Source organism: Nicotiana tabacum, chromosome 20, assembly GCF_000715075.1.
Source record: "Nicotiana tabacum cultivar K326 chromosome 20, ASM71507v2, whole genome shotgun sequence".
Taxonomy (NCBI): domain Eukaryota; kingdom Viridiplantae; phylum Streptophyta; class Magnoliopsida; order Solanales; family Solanaceae; genus Nicotiana; species Nicotiana tabacum.
In genome coordinates, this window is record NC_134099.1 from 157920046 (window position 1) to 157933321 (window position 13276).

The window sequence follows — 13276 nt, forward strand, 5'->3', positions numbered from 1 at the left end:
TCTTAGACACACTTTTGAAAGGTTGAGTGTGTAAAAAGTTTTCCGTGAAAGAGAGGTGTGTAATAGGGATTTCGCTGCAATGTTGATTGTAACGATCCGACCGATCGTTTTAAGCTTTAGCACGTCATTCAACAGTTTGAGGCTATGAACAGCTTCACTTCAGGTATTATTACTTGTACTCGTGGTCGAAATTGAATTTCGGGAAGTTTGGAAGTTATATGGAAAGAAAATCCACATTTCGGAAGCTTTAAGTTGAAAGAATTGACTAGGGTTTGATTTATGAGTAAACGACATCGAAATCAGGATTTGAAGGTTCCAACAGGTTCGTATGATGATTTTGGAATCGGGCGTATGTCCGGATCGGATTTTGGATGACCCGAGAGCGTTTCGGTGCCTATTGTGGAAGTTAGCATTTTGCAAGAATTTTATAAATTTGGGTTGAAGTGCATTTCGATGCTATCGATGTCCATTTGGGATTTCAAGTCTGGGAGTAGCTCCGTATGGTGGCTCTGGTATTGAAATTTGGGAGCGCGTCCGGAAGTGGATTTGGAGGTCCGTAGGTCATTTTGGAGTCATTTGGCTAAAGTTAGAAATTTGAAGGTTTTTGAGAAGTTTGACCGGAAGTGAAATTTTTTGATATTGGGATCAGATTCCAATTTCGGAAGTTGGAGTAAGTCCATAATGTCAAATATGACTTGTGTGCAAAATTTGAGGTCAATCGGACAAGATTTGATGGGTTTCGGCATCGAAAGTTGAAGTTTGAAATTCTAAAGTTCATCATGTTTGAAATGGAGTATGATTCGTGATTTTAGCGTTGTTTGACGTAATTTGAGGCCTCGAGAAGGTCCGCATTACGGTTTGGGACTGGCTGGTATGATTGGTTGGGGTCCCGCGGGCCTCGGGTGGAATCCGGATGGTTAACAGATCAAATTTGGAATTTAAAGAAGAAATGAAGCAACTGCCTTCTGGTGTAACCGCACCTGCGAGGCTTGGGCCGCAGGTGTGGAGCCGCAGAAGCGGCCCTTGTGTCGTAGAAGCGGAAATGGACCGGGCTAGGCTGGGACCGCAGATGCGGTCATTTTGCCGCAGAAGCAGGACTACACTTGCAGAAGGAGAAGCACAGAAGAAGAGTGAGGGGCCTGGTGATAGACCGCAGAAGCGGTTGTGGGGCTGCACCTGCGGTACCGCAGAAGCGGTTAAGTTATCGCAGGTGCGAAAAGGCCGGAGGCAGTGAGGTTCTTTAAAATCGGGGTTTGGCTCATTTTCACTCCATTTTCTTTCACGTGAGCCGATTTTGGAGCAACTTGGAGTGCCATTTTCACCACCAAGCATGAGGTAAGTGGTATATGCTGGTTTGAGTTCGATACATCGATTATGTATGTGTTTTAACATGGAAATTACTATAAATTTGGGATTTTGATGAAAACCTAGAAATTTGGTATTCTTGGATTTTGACCACGATTTTGGTCATGAAATTGAGAGTAAAATATATATTTGAGTTCGTGAGGTTGTCGGCAAACTTTATTTTCAAAAAATTTCAGAATCCGGGTACGTTGTCCCGAAGGCGATTTTGTCAACTTTTTGATCGAGGTTAGAAATTATTATAAATTAGATTATTATGAGTAATTGAACATATATTAATGGGTTTGCATAATTATTGGCTAGTTTTGGAGCGTTGTGAATCGATTTGAGTATTCGAAAGGGCGTAGAATGTCGGTTATGGAACTTCAGAGCGAGATGAGTCTCCTTTCTAACCTTGTAAGAGGGAATTGTCCCCATAGGTGAATTAATTGGATATGTGCTTTTATTTTTAGGGGCTACGTACGTACGAGGTGATGATAATCCGTGCGTAGCTACTATTATGCATATGTCCGGGTAGTCCTAGGTTACATCATGCTTTGATGATATTGTTGTTGGTTGATATTATTGTTTGCCATGAGAAAAAATAAGATTGAGGTTGCGTAATAATTGTGTTGAAAGGTATTTCAAGGAAATGCTGAAATTCGTTTATGGAGTTTGGCAATTTGTGGATACACCACAGATATATTTGCATGATGCTGGATACTTTATTTTCCGATTTCAGAATGATGAAGATAAGCTGAAGGTATTGGAGTATGGCCCATACACATTCAACAATAGACCTATGATGCTAAAACACTAGGAACCGAATTTTGATATTAGCAAAGAAACCAATCGAATTGTTCCTACATGGGTAATTCTACCTGGGCTGCCGATACAATATTGGGCAATTGAGAATTTGGGCATAATTGCGAGCCACCTCGGTAAACCTGTATGCACTGATAAATTGACAACACAAGAGGATAGAATCTAATATGCTAGAATATTGGTGGACATAGACATTTCACAAACTTTCCCTGAGCAAGTACTGATTGAGGATGAGAAAGGTGGCTTCAAGGAGCAGAAATTGAAATATGAATGGAAGCCTTCTTATTGCCAGGGTTGTTTACAAATAGGACACATAACTGGCAATTGTAAGAAGGAACATAAGACTGATAATAAATGAGAGGGGAGAAGAGCCGAACCGGAAAGGAAGAAGACAAAGGCAGAAAAAATAGCCAGTAGCCCAATGGAAAGTGAAAAATAACATGCCTAAACCGCATGAACAAGAGGAACAACGGAAGGAAGAAGTTTCTGTGCAGGCTGATGGCAAAGTGAATACTGATGAACAAGCCAGAATAGTAAAATGGAAAATGAAAGTCCTTCCTCAAAGAAGTGAATCTCAGGAAGGTGTCATGACTGATGAAGAAGTAGAAAAGTTGCTAAGCAAAAACAGATTCAGCTCTCTGAGGATTTAAACAAAAGAGATTACCAAAGGAGTAGAAAGGGCCACTAGTACCTCTGATAAGTTTCCCCTATGATAGTATGTTCGTGGAACATCAGAGGGCTAAATAAGCCCTTTAAGCAGAAGGAACTCAAGGCCTTTCTGCTTAAGAATAAAGTGTCCATAATAGGGTGCCTTGAGACAAGAGTGAAAGACAAAAAAGTAGCTAAAGTAAAAAGGAAATTTGAAGGAGAATGGACAATATATGACAACTATACTGTAGCTCCTAAAGGGGAGAATTTGGGTGCTTTGGAAGGATCATTTAGTGGAAACACATGTGTCTATGGCAAGTCACCAGATGGTCCACTGTATTGTAAAAGATAAAGGTTCTGATTTCTCTTGTGAATTGACCTTTATCTATGGTTACAATACAATTGTAGATAGGAAAGAACTATGGGATCAGCTGAAAAGTCTTAATAATAACATAAAGGTTCCATGGTTGGTGATGGGGGATTTTAACACAATGTTGTCAGTTAATGATAGACTGAATGGAAACCTTGCCCACCAAATAGAAATTTAGGACTTCTAAAATTGTATAACAAATATGGGGATGGAACAACTGAACAGAAAGGGCTGGCAATGGTCATGGTACAACAAACGAGAGGAAACAGAAAGAATCTACAGCAATATTGATTGGGTGTTTGGGAATCCTCACTGGTTCATGCTTTACAATGAGATTGAAGCTTTCTATGATTGTCATCGTGTATCAGGTCATTCACCAATTCTCACTAGCACTAACAGAGTCAAACAGAGGCTGCCCAAGCCATTTAGATTGTTAAATGCACTTCTACAACAACAAGAATTCAAAGAAGTGGCGCAACAGGTATGGGGACGGAACATAGAGTGGTATACCATATACTCAGTATGGAGAAAATTGAAACTGATTGAGCAAGGTGCAAGGCACATAAACAGAGAATTTTCCTCTTTGGAGAGGAAACTGAATCCTATGAGACCTGAGCTGAAAGAAATAAAAGAGCAGATGAACACTGACTTATTTAATAATCATTTGATCACAAAGGAAAAAGAGTTGCTGCATCAGATAGAAAAATGGGAAGGCATACATGATCAAGTTTTAAGACAGAAGTCTAGGGCCACTTGGATCCAAGCAGAGGATTCAAACACAAAGTTTTTTCATTCCTAAGTGAAAGCAAGGCAAGCTAGAAATAGAATAGGTTCTATATGTAATGAACAAGGAGTAAGACTGACTGAACCTAAGCTGGTGGAAAAGGAATTTGTTCAATTTTTTCAAAAGCTATTGGGGACTTGTGCAGATGAATTACCATGTTTGGATGTAAGCATTGTTAAGCTTGGTCCATGCTTAACCAAAGAACAACAAATGGGGATGCTTAAGCAGGTTACAAAGGAAGAAATCTTTCAGGTAGTCAAAGAACTGCCCAATGACAAAGCCCCGGGCATTGATGGTTACTCAACTGAATTCATTAAACACTACTGGGATACTATTGGTATAGAGATTACAAAGGCAGTCCTTGAATTCTTTGCAAATGGAAAGCTGTTAAGGAGTGTGAACTGCACAATTGTGACATTGGTACCTAAAGTAGCAAGTCCTACTTATGTTAAAGAATATAGACTCATTGCATGTTGCACTACTTTATACAAGGTGATAGCTAAGATCCTAATAGAGAAACTGAAATCAGTGGTGGATTATGTAGTTGGGCTTGCACAATCTGCATTTATTGAAGGGAGGAATATATTGGACAATGTAATCTTGGCACATGAATTGGTCAAAGGTTACACACAAAAAGGTGTATCTCCTAGATGTTTAATCAAGGTGGATATAAGAAAGGCATATGACTCAGTGGAGTGGCCATTTCTAAAGATGGTTCAGTTAGAATATGGCATTCCTGTAAAGATAGTAGATATGATAATAGAATGTGTTATGACACTCAGCTACTCATTTTTACTCAATGGGGGTTTGACAACTAAATTTCAAGCAAAAAAGGGACTGAGACAGGGGGATCCTATGTCCCCCTACTTGTTTGTGTTGGTCATGGAATACCTCAATCGAAGTTTGAAGACACTTGAACAAGTTCCAGATTTCAATTATCATCCAAGGTGTGCCAAGCTTAAACTAACACACATGTGTTTTGCATATGATTTGATCATGTGTTGCAGAGCTGACAGAATATCAATACAACTAATTCTCAAGGCATTTCATCACTTCTCTGTTGTCACCTGGGTTAAAAGCGAATATGGAAAAAAGCTCATTCTATGTGGCTAGAGTAAATGAGGAATTCAAGACTTCAATACTCTCTGAAATGCACTTTTCTCTAGGGAAGTTCCTATTCAAGTATTTGGGAGTGTCACTGTCAACAAAAAAGTTATCAACAATTCAATGTATGCCACTGGTGGAAAGAATTATAGCAAGAATCAAGTGCTAGACTGATCACGCCCAACTATGCCTTATAAAAAGGATAAAGCGGTCGCTGCAAAATATAATCCAAGTATTTAGGCTAGAATGGAATCCACAGGGAATTAACCTACCAATTACTCTTGTTAGACTCACTAAATTCTTCGTAATCAACTTCTCAGATATTTTGAATAATAATTGGAGATGTTTTTACTAACTATAACTGAATAACGTTAAGTAAACTAAAAGCTAACTATGATTGAGTTGTAAACAAATAAGAGAAGGATCTAAGGTTGTGATTTCCCCTATTGATGGAATCCCTTCCTGTTATGTTTCGCATAGAATTGCCTAATCGTCTCTATCGATCATAAGCACTCTTACTACCATAAATCTCTCCCGAGTAATTACGATAATTTACTAGACGCACTCTCCCGAGTTACGCTAGCTTACTTTTATTACGGCTCACTTTAGATCGCACCCAAGTTTTTTTATCCCTAATCCCACCTTTAAACCCTCGGTTATTGATTCCTCATATACTTTGGGAGTGGTGTTGTTAAAAAATTACTTAATATGCACTCTCTCCCGAGTAATACATACTAAATAGGCACAGCTAATTGAGGATCCTATCAATTAACTACAATGAGAACGTAGTTGAACAAATAGAGATTAAACCGGGTAAACTATATTAACATAACACGAAGTTCATCCTTCAACAGGTTCCATCAAAACCCTAGACTAAATATATAGCTACTCATAATTGTATTCATACTAACAACAACAAAATTCATCATAAATGGTAAAAACAAAAGGAAGAAAGGAAGAACTCGATGTCGAATTATCCTCCTTACCTCTTACCTCTCCTTGCCTTCAACTAAGCTGTAAAAACCTTGATAATGTCCCTTTGGGCGAGCTGGACCTCTTATAGGTTAAGTGGAATTACCCTCGAACTTCCAAATTTACCCCTGAATTATATGTTCCGAACTGGACTAGCGCGGCCGCACTCGTGCCCGTGCTAATGGTCGCGCATATAGCATAGTATTCTGTCTTGAGTTTCTGGACTAGCGCGGTCACGCTAAGGGCGCGCTAAGCTGGGCCATCATTTTAGTTCTTCTTTTCTCTCTTCTTTCACACGTACTTAGCTCCGAGGGGCTTCCCTTGCTTTAATTTAGCTCTAAACACTGTGCTATGTTCTCATAAGCGCCACTCGCTCATACAAAACATGAAACTCACAATTAGAGCCAATTTATTGTCATTTAACTATCATAGAACAGTGAAGCATAGTCAAGTTGGGGCATAAACAGTCGCCAAATTACATGAATTTAGCTTATTATCAACACCCACACTTAAATCATTGCTATTCCTCGAGCAATCCATCACACTCTATAAAGGTTCCTTCACTAAGCTTTTCCCCTAACGTATCACGCCAAGAACAAATCACCAAAGATACGTCTAGTAGTGGACAATCTTTGCCTCAAAAGTCGACTCTCACGTGCCGTGCAATATTCACACTTACTCAAATTACTCTATACAGAGGTCAAGACTTACCTTTCCTTCGTGAATCATATGCCCTCACATCACACAAGAGAGTAGTTCCACAAATAATAATATTAAGAACAATTAGGAACTTAGATAGACAAAATTTGTTCACTCTCAAAACGAACATTCACATGCCACACAGATGCACCATAGGCTTGCCCGTAGTGTACTACTTTACTAATCGAGCCCATTCAGTCTAAGATCAATTAGGACTTCATTTGGTTGTAATGAAGGCCAAGATACGGGTAGGATATATTTGGATATAGTGACTAACCTCCCTAAGAACTTTTAATACAATCACATTAACATTCAAAACCATACTGATGTCAAACCAGACATTCCACCGCACTTCTATTTATAACACCCCAACTCCATTAGGTGCAATTGTATCAAGTCACCACTTATCAAATATTACATTTACTCATTTTCTTTTTTTTTCTTTTTTAAGTGGTGCTTATTCTTTTACTTTTTTCAAAATACTGCACCTTTTTCTCTATTTCATCGGTTCCACTCAAAAAAATAAACCACCACCCCACACTTTAGCTTTTGCATATTTCATAACCATTCAAGTGCTCATGAGAGGTAAAAGGGTTCAAATAATTGGGTAAGGTTTGTAATGTGATTGCCAAAGAAACATGCTTATAGGCTCAACGGGGTTAACTACGATGTATCGCATTTAGGTGGGTCTACTTTATATATTTGGCTTACAAAGAAATGCCTATATCACTTCTAAGACTGAATAAAGCTACTATTTCGCTTTGCAAACACACAGGACAAGTTCTAGGAATCACATGCAAAGTATAGAATGTAGTACAACTCACACACACATGACACATGACTCACTCCAGATTGGCTTATAAAAACACTCTTGTTTGAGTAGTCAAGTCAGTTACAAACATAAAATTAAGGTAGTCCAACAAGAATCAACCACTGAGACTAAGTGTCACACTCTAGTGTCTACTGTGTTAAGGTGTATTAACGCCAAGGGTTCTCATTCTATTTCAGATCATAGCCCATCAATACTAACTAAAAACTAAAAACAAAATAAACAAAAACTAACTACACCCGGTTCAAGAAAAACCCTTGGAAAAGAACCGTGGCCCAAAGAAGAACCAAGGGGGAGTTACTACACTACCTAAAACAAAAAAAAATCTTTTTGGTATTTTTTAGACTTACTTCCCTCAAGAAAACTGTCTAGAAGATTCGTCATCAGGAAGAGTCCAACATATTTCTGTTTTTTTTCCAATTTTTTTTTACGTCGCCTTAGACCCTCAAGAACCCCGTCGAAAGAGATCCATCGTCGGGACACGTTAACTTACCTAATTGACTATTATTCAAAACCACCAAAAACAATCAAGAAAAACAAAGAAAACATCAAATAGTCAAGTTGTTACATATACACACATACATTGAAATATCCCCCACCCCACACTTAAAAGGAAGACATGTCCTCATGGCATACAAAATAAAGGATAGTGAGGTAAAGGAACTTCCCTGAATGATCACTCTTGATCGGAGACCGTGTCTGGGTTCAGATTGCAAGCATGACCCAGAGCTCTAGACAGCCCAATACTTTCTTCTCCGATTTCACCTTCTGGGCAGCCACCGTGTCAACACGGGTACCTAAGTCAGTGACCAAGGTATGCAATCCGGACACCTCCTGCTCCAAAGCTGTGAACTGAGTAACCCGAGCAGCCCCAGATGGTGCTGCAGCCCTAGATGGTGCTGCACCCTCTGCAATTTGCTCATGGTCCGGTGACTCAACCCTGACATCCTCCTGCTCAGCCTCCTCTTCCTCAGAGTCATCAGATTTACCATTATCATCACCACCCGCTGCCATCGGCTCCTTCCCAATAGTGACCTTATCTGCTCGAAACTTGTGGTCTTTGGCACTATCCCATCCACAGGAAAATTTTTCGGCACCCAAGCTGCTCGGCAAAGTCGAGTAACCAAGGAAGGGAAGAAGAACCCATACCTTTTCACCGGACAACGGGTGAACATCTCCTCATGAATCACCTTGGTCACGTCAAAGTTGTGACCATTCATAAAGCACTAAATCAGAGCCGCTCAAGGACCATTCACCTCCGTGGTATTGGAAGACAGGATCAGGCGGTTGTTGATAACATACAGCCAGCACTTCCCTTCAAAGGTTAGCTCCACGGAGTAAAACTTCTGACCATACTTCATCCAGACAATTTCCTTTTCAGGTACACAAATTGTTGCAAAGAACCTCTCCCACTACGTGTGTGATCTGCCATACATCTCATAGTAGTCTTCATATGGATCCACATGAGCGGGAAACTGGTATATCCTCCGTATAGCCTCAACAAAGGCATCCACCGCCTTTCTACGCACTGTTACTGTGCCATTCACATGTTCCTTTACATTGGCGTAAAATTCACGGACGACCATCACATTTCCCTCGTCCGGCCCTTCAAATTTGGAGTCCTTACCTTACCAGCTCATTATACAAGTTAGGGCAGCCCAACTGGACCGACCCTATATCCATGCCCCTTTCCGGTATCGATTTCTTAGGGGCCTTATCCGCAAAGCGGTCCTAAGCCTTGGCAGAGACGAACCTGCTACTATCAAAGGGACGAGCAGGAGCTGACCCGCGCGCCCTGGACGATCCAGCTTGACTGCTTGAAGAAGCACCTATGGTGCAGCGTTTCCTGGATGGAGCCATAGTACCTGGAAGAGGAATAGCATTAGCACAGCACAAAAGGTGTGACTAAATTGCGGTTACTCAGACTTCACTCGCACAATTGGTCACAATTACCCATTTACACTCATTGTGGCATTTAAACAAACACCTTGTGGACTTTATATACCCAATCTCCAATTTAAACACGTTGTAACCCCATGACCACCACAATTTCCCCAAATTTACCCATTAAGTTAAGAGACAATTCCACCAACATCACCACCCACAAACACTACACAAACACTACAAATTTCTACTAAGAAAAGAAAAGAAAAAGCTACTACATAATTAAAAAAAATTAAAACGAAAATCTGCGCAAAAAAAGGAAAAATGGCAAAAAGAAACCATACCTGTAGTGAGAGAATGTGGGGAGAAGTGAAGAAAAGTAGTGGAGAGTTGGGCTTGAGCCTTGGGGAATTTGGGAATGAAGAAGAAGGAAATTTTCAAGAAGATGGGAGTTAGGGTTGGGAATTTGGGCGTTAGGGATTTTTGGGGATGAAAAAGAGGGGAATAGTTGGTTGGAGGGGGGGGGGTTACTAAACACTTAATACAATTAATATACCAAATAAAGAATAAGAAATAAAAAAATAAAAAAATTAAAGCAAATGCTAAGTTAAATAGGCGGGACTAGCGCGGTCGCGCTAGTGAAAACAATGTACTTGGCCATATGCGCAGCCACTAGCATGGCCAATAGCGCGGTCACGCTTCTAAAGCGGTCACTAGCGCCGTCATAGCGCGGTCGCGCTAGTGGTTGAGATGCTGAGGCAGAATGTTTGCCCATATGCGCGGCCTGTAGAGCGGGCGCGCTCCTGGGCTGAAATATTTTCCACTTTTTCACCCGTTCTTTCCACGTCCGATGGACTTATCACCTGCCCAAGCTTACCTGCATTGGTTAGTACTTACCAAAATCAAAACTAACAACTACTTACTATCATTGTTGCCTCCCAACCAGCGCCTTAGTTAATGTCGTGGCATGACAGTTACAACAAATCAATGGGTTGCCTCCCATACAGTGTTTAATTTAACATCGCGGCACGACGCAGATAAGCGCATTTAAGGCTCGCTCGACCTCTGAGGTTCAGTCAGATAGATCACTAACACTTCCTTTGGTTCATCCATGCCCACATATGGTTTCAATCTCTGCCCATTGACTCTAAATGTATGAGAGTCTTTCTCTGAGGCAATTTCTACGGCACCTAAAGGGAATACTTTGACCACTCGAAATGGTCCAGACCATCGTGACTTGAGTTTACCCGGAAATAGGCTTAATCTTGAGTTATAAAGCAACACCATGTCTCCAGGATTTAAATTTCTCCCAACAATGTTCTTGTCATGCAACCGCATCATTCTCTCCTTATACAACCTCGTGCTCTCGAAAGCAAGATATCGGAACTCATCGAGCTCATGCAATTCTACGACTCTAATTGTTCCCGCAGCCTCAGTGTCCAGATTCAGCTGTTTCATTGCCCACTAAGCTCTATGTTCAAGTTCTACTGGCAAGTGACAGGCCTTCCTGAACACCAACTTGTATAGTGACATACCAATTGGTGTTTTGAAAGTAGTTCTATAGGCCCAGAGTGCATCATCTATCTTCTTTGCCCAATCAGTTCTTGTGGAATTCACAGTCTTGGTTAGCACACTCTTTATCTCTCTATTAGACACTTCGACCTGTCCACTGGTCTGAGGATGATATGGTGTTGCCACCTTGTGGCACATATCGTACTTTTATAGCAACTTCTCGAAGGCTCGATTGCAGAAGTGAGAGCCCCCGTCACTGATAATAAATCTCGGGGTCCCAAAATGGGTGAATATATTCTTCTTCAAAAACCCCACCACCACTCTTGCATCATTGGTGGGAAGTGTTGTAGCTTCCACCCTACGTAATCTACAGCAATAAGTATGTACTTATTGCCAAAGGAGCTGACGAAGGGGCCCATGAAGTTTATCCCCCAAACATTGAACACTTCAACCTCTTGAATTGGGTTTATGGGCATCTCATGGTGACGGGAAATGTTCCTGGTTCGAGGACATTCATTATAGCCCTTCACCCATTGATGTGCATCCTTAAACACTGTTGGCCAGTAGAACCCGACTTCTAGTACTTTTGATGCCGTCCTGACTTCTCCAAAATGCCCGCCATACGCCGATGCATGACATGCCTGCAAAACAGAAGATTGTTCTATCTCGGGGACACACCTCTGGATCATATTGTCAACACATATTCGAAACAGATAAGGTTCATCCCAGTAATACATGCAGCAGTCACGATAAAACTTTTTCTTTTGCACAGAGGAAAGGTCATAGGGAACTATACCGCTTGCCAGGTAATTTGCAAAGTCTGCATACCATGGCACTTCCTCAAGGCCTGTAGCGAGTAGTTGCTCATATGGAAAGGTTTCCAAAATATCCTCTACCTCAACTGATTTTTCAGCTCCTTCAAGTCGTGATAGATGATCAACGACTTGATTTTTTGTGCCCTTACGGTCACAAATCTCCAGGTCGAACTCTTGCAGTAACAGCACCCAACGAATTAGGCGCGGTTTAGACTCCTTCTTCTCAATCAAGTACCTGAGAGCTGCATGATCAGTATATACAATTACCTTAGAGCCAATCAGGTATGATCTGAACTTGTCGAATGCAAACACCACAGGCAGCATCTCCTTTTCAGTCGCAGTGTAGTTCAGCTGGGCTCCACTAAACATTCTACTAGCATAGTAAATTGGGTGCATTGGCTTGTCTTTTCACTATCCCAGCATCACCCCCACTGTATAGTCACTGGCATCATACATGAGTTCGAATGGTTGCTCCCTGTCGGGGGCAATGGTGATAGGTGCTATGACTAGCTTCTTTTTCAACTCCTCGATGCTACACTGTAATCATCAGAAAACAAGAAAGGGTGATCTTTTTCTAACAACTTACAGAGAGGGTTGGCAATTTTTGAGAAGTCTTTTACGAATCTCCGGTAGAAACCGGCATGCCCGAGGAAGCTCCTGATTGCCTTGACTGAAGTGGGGGGTGGAAGCTTTGCTATCACGTCAACTTTAGCACGATCCACCTCGATTCCCTTGCTTGATACCCGGTGTCCCAAGACTATTCCCTCTTGTACCATGAAATGACACTTTTCCTAATTAAGTACCAGGTTAGTCTCAATACATCTTTTCAACACTCAGGTCAGATTTATAAGGCACTCGTCGAATGAGTTTCTCACCACTGAGAAATCATCCATGAAAACCTCCATTATGTCTTCGACCATGTAAGTGAATATGGCCATCATGCACCTTAGGAATGTGGCGGGTGCATTGTATAGGCCAAAGGGCATCCTCTGAAAAGCATAAATTCTATATGGGCATATGAAGGAGGTCTTCTCTCTTTCCTCTGGTGCAATGGAGATTTGATTGTACCCTGAATACCTATCCAGAAAATAGAAGTGGGACCTCCCTACCAATCTGTCAAACATCTGATCAATGAAGGGAAGTGGGAAGTGGTCTTTCCGGGTGGCCAGATTTAATTTCCTGTAGTCCATACAAATTCTCCAGCCTGTGGTGGTTCTTGTAGAGATCAGCTCATTGTTATCATTTTTCACCACCGTCATACCACCCTTCTTAGGAACATATTGCACCGGGCTAACCCAGTTGCTGTCAGAGATGGGGAAAATGATTCCCGCATCAAACCACTTAATCACCTCTTTCTTGACCACTTCCTTCATGTTGGGGTTCATCCTTCTTTGGTGCTCCCTGAAAGGTTTGTGCCCCTCTTCCAGCAGAATTTTATGCATATAATATGCCGGGCTGGTCCCCTTAATGTCTGCCATGGTCCACCCAATGAC